The sequence below is a fragment of the Aquarana catesbeiana genome, linkage group LG05 (assembly GCF_042186555.1).
Source record: "Aquarana catesbeiana isolate 2022-GZ linkage group LG05, ASM4218655v1, whole genome shotgun sequence".
NCBI lineage: Eukaryota > Metazoa > Chordata > Amphibia > Anura > Ranidae > Aquarana > Aquarana catesbeiana.
Window position 1 is genome coordinate 180,832,594 of NC_133328.1, and position 14,229 is coordinate 180,846,822.

Consider the following 14,229-nt stretch of genomic DNA (forward strand, 5'->3'; position numbering starts at 1 on the left):
TACCTTTAAGGAGGGGTGGGCTCCCCTCCAGCCACCTGCTCTCATTTATCCATTAAATGCATGTGCCTCCACTGTGGGGACACTTATACTTTAGTGTTAGGACCACAGATACAAGGGTGCCGTGACGTGGCTCTGTGGCTCATGCATGCGTTTGCAAATGCGTGCGGACTAAACCCCTTTTTTAACGCTTACTGTTAGATAGGTCAATTTGGTTGTCTGCAAGCTGGTGGTAAGTAGACTTTGGCTTTTTCCTGGGCATTCCCCAGACACTTGTTGGTACCTTTTTTTAGCCTCCCAATGCTGCTTACTGCGATAGCCAGCTATAAATGAGAGTGGTGGCAAGCTTTTGTTATCACAGGAGTCGGGACTTACCTGTCTCGCAGCGAGTCACAGTGGCATCCTCCACGCTCCTCGATGTCTCCGGTCCTCGATGTCTCCGGTCCTCTCTATCAGGCGTCCAATCACAGTGCCTGTTGTTTCAGCCAATCAGGTGATAGGTAACCAGACCCGAGAACCTGATTGGCTGAGAGGCGGGTCAGTGTTGGGAAAGCGATTTATTCGCTTTCCTAACACAACACTGAGTAAACAGCGATCGTACAGCATTGCACCCGCTGTTTACCATTTTGGAAGCGCTTCGAAAGAAAACCCCGCCGCTGTAATTCAGGTGCCCGGCTCCCGACAAAGGGCTGGACACCTGAATAGGGGATGGCAGCGGCGACCATAGATAGATTCATGCAATGCAAAGGTGACAGGAGAGAGGGGGCGGCACTCCTGCACCCTTTATGGACGCACCGCCACTGCCCCCTTGAGAACTAAATTGCCAAACCATCCCTTAGGATGCGATACCACTCTGGAGTTTTCACCCACCGGAGGGTGGATGCGATGTCAGGGTTGAAAGCAAATCCACCCGCACTTCCTGGTGTTGACTGCCTATCTTGTCCCTCGGGAGCTTCCTGTTTCCCGGAGAGAGGATGTGACGCGGGCTGTGACTGGAAGTGACAGGTGGAACGCAAATCCACCCGCACTTCCTTGTTTCGGCTGGGCGTGCGTGCCACGTAGAGGAGTGGCAATACGATAGGCTCTACACTATAATATACAATATACTGTTGTTGGAGAGAAATAGATCTATCTTGGGAACCCCCCAGCACCTTAGGTCCCCTCCAATCGTCCACCAGCCTTCCACATTATATAGCCAGTATTAGTATCAGAAGTGAAGCTGCACTGCTTGGAGCATGCCGAGTGTGGAAGTGTATGGGATATCAACAGCAGCACACTGTCTGCAACAAGTGATGAATGGATATGGTAGGCGGAGCCTACTCGTGTAGGTGTGCTCTGCTGTCACTTGTAGTGCTTCTGCTGCTTACTGTGTCATCTCTGAAGTCTGCCCAATTATTTCCAGGAAGTTCCAAAATTAGTCAGATCTACATATATAGCAAAACATTTAGTCATATGCTTTAACCCCTTCATCACCAAGCAAACCTACTGCCCGGTACAGAAAATTGGACTAATTCCGTTTTCAGAGCGATCGTAGAATAATTTGATCATCCCTTCTGATTATTAGTACACAGCTTTCGAGAGCCGATCGCGGCTGTTCATGCAAAATTATCCGAAGGGAAAAACAAGCATTTTTCTTGTTTAATCAGTATAGTATTTCTCTGTAAAGAACAGAGTGACCAAGACCGCACATGCTTGGAAATGAAAGAATACATTACATCATCGCAGGAAGTTGTACCCTGTGTTATGAGAATTTTCACAACTCTAGTAACCTATTTGTTTTCGATATTAGACTAGCATGCTGAAAACAAACAAAAAAATAGTCAATCATTTGTCTGATATTCTCATCATGTGTACCAGACTGTTGCTAAGCCCAGGACTCTGCATTCACTATATCGGGTTTCCCACAGTACACAGAACATGGAAATGCAATTATTTTAGTAAATATAAACAGTTAAATACCTTTTTTTATCAGAGTATTTGTCAGTCCTATGACTTCTATCAGTGCCGAGTTAAAACCTGTAGGAGGAGTTTTCATTCTCCCTCGATTGTCCTATGAGGCTGCAGGACCCCTGATCCTCTGTCTGGACAGTGCTGATTGGCCCTGTGCTGATCACATGCACCCTCTCAAGAAAAAAAAAAAAAAAAAATAGAAATTAAGGATGAGCTAAGGTATGTTCGCAGCTCCACGTGCCAGAGCCTGCCAGGAAGCTGACAGCGCCAATCGCAGGCTCTGAGACATTTCCCGATCTCTGCAGCCGTGGACCGGAAAAATGTCTCAGTACCTGTGATTAGCGCTACGCGCTGTCAGCTTCCTGGCAGGCTCGGGCACGTGGAGCTTTGAACACGCCCGAGCTTATCCTTATTAGCAATACACACCAAACTGAGCATGTGCAGAGTGTCCTCAAGGCTCTGTTCTATCAGGAGATGGATTGGGGACAAAGTGATTTGAAAAGGTTAATTTAAAAAAAAAAAAAAATTCATCTATATATCTATATATAGATATATCTATATATATATATATATATATATATAGATATATCTATATATATATAGATATATCTATATATATATCAAACATGTCATACTTGCCTCCTCTGCCCAAGGGTTTTGAACAGAGTGGTCCCGATCCTCCTCTTCTGGGGTGCCCGGGTGGCGCTCCAATGGCTCCCGCTGCTATAAATCTATCCAATGAGGACCCGAGACAGCGGTTGGAGCTGCTGGGCTCGTCCTCGATGCTGGAACGTTCAGGTACGTAAAAGGGGGGCTCCGGGGGGTATCTACAGCACAGGTTTTTCACCTCAAGGTATAGAATGCATTAAAGTGAAAAACCTCGAGACATTACAACCCCTTTTGCTGCATGCTCATTCCTGAGCCGCTGCTCTATGCTTCCATAAGACACAAAGAACTTGCACTCCCCCCGCTCTCTCCTCCTCCAGCAGAGCAAAGAATGCATTAAGGTAGAAAACCTTGAAGCTTTAGAACCACTTTAATGTTTTTGACTAAAGTGATTAAATTATGCTTAAAAGTAAGAGCGGCTTAAAGAGGACTTCCGCCTGGGGAAAAAAAATTAAACGTCAGAAGCTACAAATACTGCAGCTGCTGACTTTTAACATATGTACACTTACTTGTCCATGGAGCCCGCGATGTCCTCACCCGATCTTCAGATCCACTCACGGGTGCTATCGCCGCCATTCCTGTTAAGGGAATCAGACTTTCAGCTTCACTCCTGGTTCCCTACTGCGCATGCGCGAGTCATGCTGCGCATTATGAATGGTACCTGCTGTCTTCTGGGACCTGTGTGTCTCCCAGAAGACAGTGGGGGGGGGGGGGGGCTGGACATGGCGTAGTTCAGCGGCGATCTATGCAGATCTGCTCCCCCCTGAAAGGTGCCAAATATGACACGGGGGGGGGGGGGGGGGGGCGATCCGATAAGCAGATTTCTGGGTGAAGCTCCGCTTTAACGCTGTAATAAATCCAAAATCAAACATTTATTATATTGCAGCTTACCAATTCTGAGATGTGATGGCTGTGGCTGCATTAGTTTTCTTTTTTCATTTTTTTTTTTTTGGCTTTCTTTCCTTTTATTTTCATTTGGTGATCTGGCCAGTAAATCTGTTGCTTTTCAAAAGAACAAGCTGTCCTGCAAATGTAGCAGTTGGGAGGGTTGAGACTATCCATTTAACACTGACAGGGGTGCTTACAATGATTAGCTTTTATTTATTAATGTAAAACCTTTATCCCAAAATGAAAAAAAAAAATCTGTTGTTGTAACTGATTGTATAAATGCAGTGTGAGTTGGAGTTTGGCTTCAATTTGTTAGTGTATCTAAATCTGCTAGTATGAGTAAACCCCGGTACACATGGGATAAATATTGGTTGAAAATAGCCGGTACAGTAGATACTGGATGACATTCGGCCCGTGTGTACGGCTCCTTGTTTGATAGAAGCTGGTCTCTCGGCTGGCTTCTGTCAAACAAGCTTGCTGGAAAACCAGCAGCCGATTGGCATCTGATCAGCGCCCCTCAGCCAATGGCTGTGAGTGCTGACCGGTGTGTTCTGGTGGGGGAGCGGTCCCCTGTCAGAACAGAAAAGTTCAGCGAGGAGATCGCTGTACTAACATTGCATTGTTAGTACAGCGACCACCTGGTTAGCTCCTCAGTTTTTATTTTTTCCGTTTAGCCCGCTGGAATGGACAAAAAAAACGTAACGTGTGTACCAGGCTTAACACTCCCCTCATGCTCTGTGCTCTTTTATCCAGAGTGCTGTCTTTGTTATCCCTTTCACAACTAAGCCTATTTCTGACATTTGGTGTTTACAAGTTAAAATCCGTATTTTTTGCTAGAAAACCCCCAACCATCATATATATATATATTTTTAGCAGAGAATCTAGAGAATAAAATGGCGATTGTTTCAATATTTTATGTCACATGGTATAAACACAACTTTTTGGGAAAAGGGACACTTTCATGAAATTTTAAAAAACGAAACAGTAAAGTTAGCCCAATTTTTTTGTATAATGTGAAAGATGATGTTACGTCAAGTAAATAGATACCAAACATGTCACGCTTTATAATTGCACGCACTCGTGGAATGGCGACAAACTACGGTACCTAAAAATCTCCATAGGCGATGCTTTAAATTTTTTCTACGGTTACCAGGTAAGAGTTAGAATTATTACGATCACGGCGATACCTCACATGTGTGATTTGAACACCGTTTACATATGCGGGCGCGACTTCTGTATGCGTTTTCTTTGCTGCGCGAGCTGGCGGGGACATGGGCACTCTAAAAAAAATTTTCTTACTTCTTTTATTTATTTTTATATTATTAAATTGTGTTTAAAAAAAATAAAAATAAAAAATTTGATCACTTTTATTGCTGTCACAAGGAATGTAAACATCCCTTATGACAGTAATAGCTGGTGACAGGTACTCTTTATGGAGGGATCGGGGGTCTAAAAGATCTCCAATCCCTCCTTTGCACTTCAAAGTATTCCAGATCACCGAAAACAGCGATTCTGAATACTGTATATTTTTTAAATCCGGCGCCATTGGCAGCCGAATAAACACAAAGTGACGTTGTGACATCGCTTCCGTGTTTACATTCAGGAGACTGGAACAAAGCCGTTTCCGGATTCGTGCCAGTCTGTCTCTAGCCGCTGGAAGTGGCGGATCGAGGATCGAGGAGGCAGCTGTAGCATCCCACTGATGTCACAGCAGGGAGGCGAGTATAAATGTTTGTTTTTTTGCTATTCCTATACTTCTCCTTTAAAAGCTAATTTCACCTGAATAAAAAATAAATGCGGGTTAAACAATGTGCATTTATTATTTTCTTACTTTGGAGCCTGCAAAGTATTGCACCCATGATCAGTGGATTACAGGTGCAATGTCAGGCTTCTGCAGACACTAATGACAGCTGGCTGCCTGTACTTCATATGCACCTTTAGACCCCTTGCACACTGAGAGACTTTACAGGCACTATAGAGCTGAAAATAGTGCCTCTCCTGTCACTCCAATGAGAAAGCCCGGGCCTTTCACACTGGAGCGGTGCGCTGGCAGGACATAAAAAAAAAAAAGCCCTGCTAGCAGCTTCTTTGAGGCGCTTTAGGAGTGGTGCATACACTGCTCCTAAAGCGACCCTGCCCATTGAAATCAGCGCTTTTAACCCTTTTTTGGCCGCTAGCAGGGTTAAAATCGCCCTGCTAGTGGCCGAAAAGCGTAGCTAAAACAACATTAAAGTGCTGCTAAAAATAGCAGCGCTTTACCGCCGACGCCCGGGCGCTGTGAGTGTGAAAGTGCCCTGAGGTTCCTTTCACATGGGCTTGCCTGTTTGACGGACTCCACTTGATCCCCGCTGAGCAGGCGGATTACAGGTCTGTCTCCACTCCTCTATGGGGAGATCGGATAAAAACGAACCGCCTGTCCATTTTCATCCAATCTCATCCGCCAGACGGATGGAAAATAGGGTCACCATCCGTCTGGATTTGGCAGACAGGATCAGATCAGATAGCAGTGGATGTCAGCAGACATGTCACCGCTGACATCTGCTGCCCCATAGGAATGAATGGAGTGTCTGATCAGGTCTGTCTGAAAAACTGACAGATGGACCTGATCGGAAAGCCCATGTGAAAGGACCCTAATGCTGGCCATACACTATACAGAAAATCGGCCGAAAAATCGTTCATATAGACACTGCGTTCGTTTTTCGGCAAGTTAATGGGCACAAATCGATAATCGTTTGTGACGTTTTTTGTGGGAAAAAAACGAACGGCAAGTTTGGAAAATTTCTGCCGAACGTACGATAAATTGCAAGTTTAATGTGTTCTTCGTCCGTGAAAAACGAATGTTTGCTACTGCGCATGGTTGAAAATCATTTAACCCGGAAGGGAAATATTCGTGTCAAATACGTTCGCGTCAAAACGTCATGACAAATCGTCAACACCAACTATATAAAGGCCCGCACACACGATCTGACTTTTTGACAACAAACATGCAAATTAGCAGTTCTGGAGCAACATCTTACCGTGTGTACGCTCCATCGGACAAATGTTTTATGTTTTTATCAGACTTTTGTTGGCTACGAACGGACAAACTTTCTGGCAACAAAACTCCGATCGTGTGTGCACAAAATACCATTGGACTTTAGTCCAAAGTACAAACACGCATGCTCGGAAGCAAGGACCAGCACGAAATTTTAATGGCTTAAGAATAAATCTGCTTTGCTGGTGATACTGACAGAGTACAGACAAACATATTTTAGTTAGGATTTGTGTTCTAGTGATATCAATCCCAAAATGTTTTTTTTTTAGGCCATTTTGGTTATTGTGCATTCACAACATAAATAAACTTACAAAATTATTAGACATGTTCTCTGTCATCACAATTAAAAATTATAATTTCAAAACAAAAAGAGCAAACGATACACATAAAACGAAAAAATTTAGCTTATTAAATCATACTGAAATCAAAAAACTCAACCTGCTAAATTATTAGCCCCTAAACTCCCCACACCAGTGGCCTTGTTGTGGATCCTTGGGGCTGCTTTTGCCACTGACCACCATGCTGCTCAGGTGGGTGGGCTTGCTGGGGTGGGTAGGTTTGTTGTGGAGGAGTGTTGTTCAAATGACACACATGAGATTTAGTGGTTAGCTCTTGTTTCCTGGCCTTGCTGAAGAGCTGGATGATTAGAGCCTCACATAGCTCCCTTTGATCTGCGTCAAGCTCACAGAGCTTACTAGCATTAAAACAGCCAAACCCTTCAGCACTATCGGGTGCTGTGTTGATCAGAGAAGTAGCCCTAGTTAAGAACTCAGCTGTGGCTTCATCCAGATGTTGGCTCTTCCTGGCCCTTTTTTTTGGGAGGACGCAGGGGAGGGATCCTGCACTCAGTTGTCGTCTGGCTGCTGGGCCCAGGCTCTTCTTGGCTCTAAAGTTCCTGTGTGTGTAAAACCAACATCATTTTAATTTTTGGACATCAATCATCAACAATTTTCATGTCATGACTTTTTAATTTGGAATGTGTCCAAATAGGAAAGACTATCATTCTGACTCCAGCATTTCTCATTCTTGTCCTAATCCTTTTTGGCCACTGCTGTCTATTGATATGGAACTCACTTTTATAACACAACAAATTACTATGCATTCAGGGGCGTAACTACCACCATATTGCGCTATGGGGCCCGCAGCCGAGTGGGGCCCAGTGAGGATAAGAGCACCGCCGGCACAGTCTCAAAGCCAGGGGAAGAGAGAGGAGAGGAAGAGGCAAGCTGTCCGTATCAGCAGAGCTGAATTGCCCGATGTAAGAGCTTTCATTAGGACTTCCAGTGTTCCCGGGGCTCACGTCACATAGCTCCACCTTTTGGGCCGGTGCATTTGATAGAACGCCGATCCAATGCGGGACATGTGACGAGCCCCGGGAAGACGGGAAATTCAAATGAAAGCTAGTACAGCGGCCAATCCCGCTCTCTGCTGATCCTAGTAGCTTGCCTCTTCCTCAGCATAGGTGGGGCTGTATGGTGCACAGGCAGACCAGGCTGTATCGGGCACAGGTCATGCTGCATTGACACTAGGGCAGCTGTGGGGGGGGGGCTGTTTGCAGTGTGCCCCATACAACATTTTCTAATTTGCAAACCTATAAAAGTCTATGGTAGAATTCCAAAGTGATAATTTTAAGAGATAATATGCAAGCTAATTGCCATTAGGGATGAGCCCAACACCCCCCTGTTAGTTTCGCAACAGAACATTTGAACAGGCAAAAAATTGTTTTTAACACGTGAACACCGTTAAAGCTAAGGGAGTTGAACATGAATAATCAAAAGTGGTAATTTTAAAGGCTTATATTCATGGTATTGCCATAAAAAGTGTTTGGTGACCTGGGTCCTGCCCCAGGAGACATGTATGAATGGACAGAAAAGTTTACAAAACGCCCATTTTTTCAGGAACAGTGATTTTAATAATGAATAAAGTCAAACACTAAAAGTGTAATATTCCTTTAAATTTCGTACCTAGGGGGAGTGTCTATAGTATGCCTGTAAAGGGGCGCATGTTTCCCCTGTTTAAAACAGTCCGACAGCAAAATGACATTTCAAATGCAAAAAATGTCATTAAAAATTACGAACGGTAGCGACAGAATTTAGAACCAGCTTCTTTTCGCGGGGACTCTCGGATTGCCTTTGTCTCACACCCAAACAGAACGTAATCTTACATCACACGCTCGTTTGATTGATATACACTACCTAGGCGTGAAAACTCCGCTACCCGAACGGCATGACGCATTCGTTCGTACCGCGTGTTAACTTGACAGACGGCGCATGCCTGAAACTCCACCCCTGACGTTCTTTTTCTATATTGCCCGCCCTTTTCTATTCGGTGCGTAGTGAGGAGCAACATGGCGAAGACACATGTGTCAGGATCCAGGAGGAGATGCAAGGCCACCAACATGTCATTTGAGGAAATGGTGGAGATGGTTGAAATATTAAAAAAAGAAGATTATGATGGGAAACATGGCCCATATGCCCATCCAAATTTTGTCAAGGACAAAATACTCAATCATGTGGTGAAGGCTCTGGAGCGGAAGTTTGGGGTCCATAGAAGGAAGGACCAACTGAGGAAGCGCTGGTCTGACCTGAAAAACAGGGAGCCAGATCAGTACCTCAAAATAAGGAAGGAACTTCGAAAAAGTAAGTACTTGTGTGTCCCATTTATGATTCTTCACTTGCCTGCTTCTCCATGTGCTTTTCTTGACTGTTATACTAAATGTTTGTAGGTGTTACAGTGATCGTTTGCCAATAAATACAACTTTTTTAAACTGATATAGGCTTATGACTGTTTTGGTCATGATCATTTATGTGATTGAACGAATTTAAAAGACATTGTTGTCTAGATGTCTTTGAAATTTTAATTAATTGATAAATAGATTCAGTGGAATGTAAGGAGAGGACACTCAGCAGCTGGTTACACATCTGGACTCAGTGTGGGACACCATAAAAACTTGGCCCAAAAAGGTAAGTATTGCATTTGGGGTCAAAGGTCTTTATAATCATGTCTTCAACTTGGTTCTCTTCCTAAACAGACAATTGTACACCACTTGAAAGCAATGTTTCATATTCCTATTTCTGGCCATAAATATCTGTGTGCTAAGTATACCTTTTTTTAATTTTTCATAGGGAATCAAAGACGCAGACAACAGGGTCAACAGGACCCCCAACGTCGCCGGGACCCCCAACCTGAACCCAGCACCAGCGTCACACATGTTGAGGAAAGAGAAGTGGGGGAAGTGGGAGCGTGTACCTCACCAGGTGAGTGTCTGACACCCCAGCTTCAGGTAATCTATGTATGCCTGCATATTTCTAAATACATGTTTTTTCTCACTTTTTTAGGTGATGTTCTGGTTGTGGAAGAGCCACCCGACCATTTTACATCGGACAGCGCCCAAAAGCTCATTGGGCAGATCATGCAATGGAATGGCGAAATAGATGCCATGAGAAATCGTCTCAACACAATGCAGCAGGAAATGAAGGACATGATAGATGTTTTGGGTAGAATCTAAACACTTTTGACGTCCATAAACATCTATCATGTTCTTCATTTCCTGCTGCATGATTATGTCCACATTATTGTTTGTTTATGTTTGTATAAAAAAAAAAAAAAATCAAAAAAAAAATTAGTAAAAAAAATTGACAAAAATAATTAAAAAAAATTAAAAAATAAATAATTAACAAAAAGATTTTTTTTTTTACGCAAAAATTTTTGTACAAAATTGTTTATAATAAATAAAGAAAATTAAAATTTACATATTTTGAACATGTTGAACTTTGTAAGTTCATGTTTGTTATCCAAGTTCTGTTTTACAACATGCCTGTTTGTCAAACTAAAAAAACGCACAGGAATGTGCACAGATAAAAACATTTTATAAAAAAAACAATGTGTGGTTTTTTATTTCAATGCTCAATACCAGTATATTTGTTAAGTTGCTGTGGTTACATTGACAGTGTACTCTAAAATGTGTGTAGCTGAGATACAGCACAATATAATAGTTAGCTCAAAGTGAGATTGTCACCTCATGTTGCACATCAGGTTGGTTTGCACTAGTGGCAAAAATTAAAAAGATCAAGGCTATTTGCAAAGCTAGTAAACAGACAACAGTAGTTCCTTGAAAATATCATTTTATTAAGAAGTGAAATAATTAATCAGCAAGTAAAAAAGTAGTCCATATATTGTTCACTGACAAGACGGTCATTCTGGGAGCCCAAACCAGCACATGCACTTTCCAGAGCTGGCATCACAGCCTATTGAGCTGGTCGGGAAAAAGGCTCATCACTTTTCCCTGAGGCAATGTAGCCTCATCTGCCCCAAAGACAAAATTTAGTACCTCAATATTGTCCTGAGCATTTAGAAAAATTAAGGTCCCTTTTTGTATACGATCCTAAAATTCAGTACGTATTATCACATCTCCGTCAGAGTGGTGTCCATTCATCCCAACATCCAAAAAAGGCTAAATTGTAATTATATGCTCCCTCACCCCCTCTGGTGGCACATTCCTAAACTTTAAGGGGGGGGTGGGGAGTTGAATTGGTAGCTGGTTTTGACAAGTAAACCTCTACACTTCCATGAGAGCTAAATGCATGAAAAATTAAGTATTATTTTGCCTGACCATCCATCTTTAGAACATTGTCAGGCCAGTGGCCAGGTAAGAAGTGGGCAAATCCGTAAATAAGAAGGCACATTGTTCAAATCTATACACATTTTGACATACATCGGACAAAATAATAACAATGTTCGTTAATTAGGATTATTCGTTATGATAAAGTTATAAACCCAGGAAGTCAGCACAGCACAGGGATGGTGTGAGCCCCTCATAATGAGCACAGCACAGGGATGGTGTGAGCCCCTCATAATGCTAAATTCATCATAACAAACGTATCATTTGGACCTTTTGAAGGTAATCTTGCAGGCCCTTGCACTACATGCTTTTGAGAATTTATGCAGCAATCTTAACTAAAAAAATAAGGTATACTATGTGTTTAGCAAAATCAGCAGATAGAGTAGTTATATCGGTTGACTGTTTTTTTGGTGTTTTTTTAGGGGGGGGGGGGGGGGATAAGTGTTTGCACAACCAAAAAGGGAATCTTGCACTCTGCATGAATTTAAAGGACAGGAATAAGATTGGGACACATTTTAGGGGGTGTTTGTGGTAAACCTAAAAATGAAGCATAAAAAAATACAGTGTTAAGTTACTAGGCTAGGTGTGTATGGGCCCAGGGTAGCATGCTGGGGAGGTTAGTGAAAGAAAATATGCATGTAGGCCACCAAAAAGTTACAGCATGCATGAGGACAAAGAGGACATTCATTCACAGCATATTACAAAAATGGGAAGGATGGAATACTAAATTTAGAAAATACTTTATAAAAACATGAAGGTGATATTAATTCCAAATAATTACACGAATATAGTCCTTCTGCAGGACTTGGATAATAGCACTACATGTCTCAGGAATAATCTCTCCCAGAGCCTTGGGAGAGATACAAGTGGTAAACTTGATATCCTGGGGACCCCTCCCTGTCGCCAAATAACGTAAGGTAGCTATGAGCTTTTGCTCTGCTGGAATAGCAGCCCTCATGCAGGTGTCCTGCTTCATGATATAGGGGGACAGCAAGGACAATAGTTGCTGAAAGCAGGAGTCCGTCATCCGGAGATAATTCAGAGAATCATTTGGATTATTCTCCTGCAGCTCACGCAGCAAGGGCATATGGCTAAATTGGTCACGAATAAGTAGACAAGTTTTGGCCCAAATAATCCTCATCCTACTACTCTGACCGTTCTTTTTTCGAAAATGGGTTCGGCCGATTTTCTGTATAGTGTATGGCCAGCATTAGTAACATGGTACCAAAGCTGAGCTTATCCTTGAGAGAGCTTACAGTCTAAAGACCTTGGGGGAGATTTACTAAAACTGGTGCACTCAGAATCTGGTACAGCTGTGCATGGTAGCCATTCAGCTTCTAACTTCAGCTTGTTTAATTAAGGTTTGACAATAAAACCTGCAAGCTGATTGGTTTCTATGCAGATCTGCATCAGATTTTACATTGTCTAGCTTTAGTACATCTCCCCCCATTTCTCACATATATAGATGCGCACACACTGACTCACAGGGTAGAGCCCTACCTGCCCACACAGGCAGGGAAGGTGAGGGTGCACAGACACTGACAGCGGCTACTGTGCAGGTAAAGGATTTTGGAGCTGCCATCACACTACTCAGGAGTGAGAAGAGGAATGATATCATTACAGGGGGATGGTAAGGGACCGGAGGTGTCGGGGTGCCATTGGAGAACTGGATTAGTGCCTCACTGTACCAAAACTGGCAGCAATAAGAAACCTGAATGGAGGACTTCACAGGGTATAAAGGACAATAGACTGTCAGTGACTGTCAGGGAGTTTAAAAACTGGGGCTTTAACTTGTTCAGATCCGCGATATAGCCAAATGACGGCTACAGCATGGATCTGCTTTGCCAGGAGGCCGTCTATTGACATTCTCCCCTTTGAAAGCTGGCCACGGCCCCCTGAAGAGGGCACACAGCGCATGCTGTGATCACTAGAGTCAATGAGACTCGGGTGATCACAGATCCAAGTAAGGGGTCGATCCCGGCCCCTTACCATGTGATCAGCTGTCAGTCAATGACAGCTGATCACATGATGTAAACAGAGGATCGGTAATTGTTTTTTTTTTTTCTCTTACGCTGACAGCCAATCGCCAGCTTCTGTTTGAAGGGACATCGGTCCCGAAGCTGCCTCATATGTGCCCAAAAGTACCACCTGCCAGTGCCACAAATCAGTGCCACCAATCAGTGCCCACAGTAGTAAGTGCCAGCAATCAGTGCCACCTATCAGTGCCCACAAGTGTCACCTATCAATGCCCACCAGTGGTGCCAATCAGTGCCACCTGGCAGTGCTGCCTATCAGTGTCACCTACCAGTGCCGATCAGTGCCCATCACTGCCACCCATCAGTGCCAGCTATCAGTGGCACCTATTAGTGCCATTCAGTGTAGCCTCATCAGCGTACATCAATGAAGGAGAAAATTACCTGTTTGCAAAATGTATTAACAAAATATAAAACAGTTTTAAAAATGCAAAACAGTATTAAAAAAAAAAAAAAAAAAAAAAAAATCGGTCTTTTTAAATTTTTTTAACAAAAAATAAAAAACCCAGAGGTGATCACAAAAGAAAGCTCTATTTGTGGGAAACATTGATAAAACTTTTATTTGGGTACAGTGTTGTATGACCGCGCAATTGTCATTCAAAGGGTGACAGCGCTAAAAGCTGAAAATTGGTCTGGGCAGGAGGGAGGGTTAGGTGCCCAGTAAGCAAGTGGTTAATATACAGTAGCATGTTGACGATTGGAAGAAGCTAATAATGATAATAGTAGATGGATACTAATAATAGTATAAATACATCATTATAATCTATTATTATTCGCTTCCATTATTATCTATCAATAGCTTCTATTATTATCATTTTTTATGAGCTAGTCTTATATCTATCATTATTAATAGAGAATACAGATAATGACAGGGTCTCTTTCATAGTGAAAATGTAAATGATCAGATTGGGGGATTTACCTCTTCACTGTCAGCGACACATGGCGTTTTATTTTTCTTACACTGTTGACATCGGTGGGTGGTGTAGCCGGTCTAGACCCGCCCATGGCTTACTCCAACCCATTAGTAAAAATGTCCGACT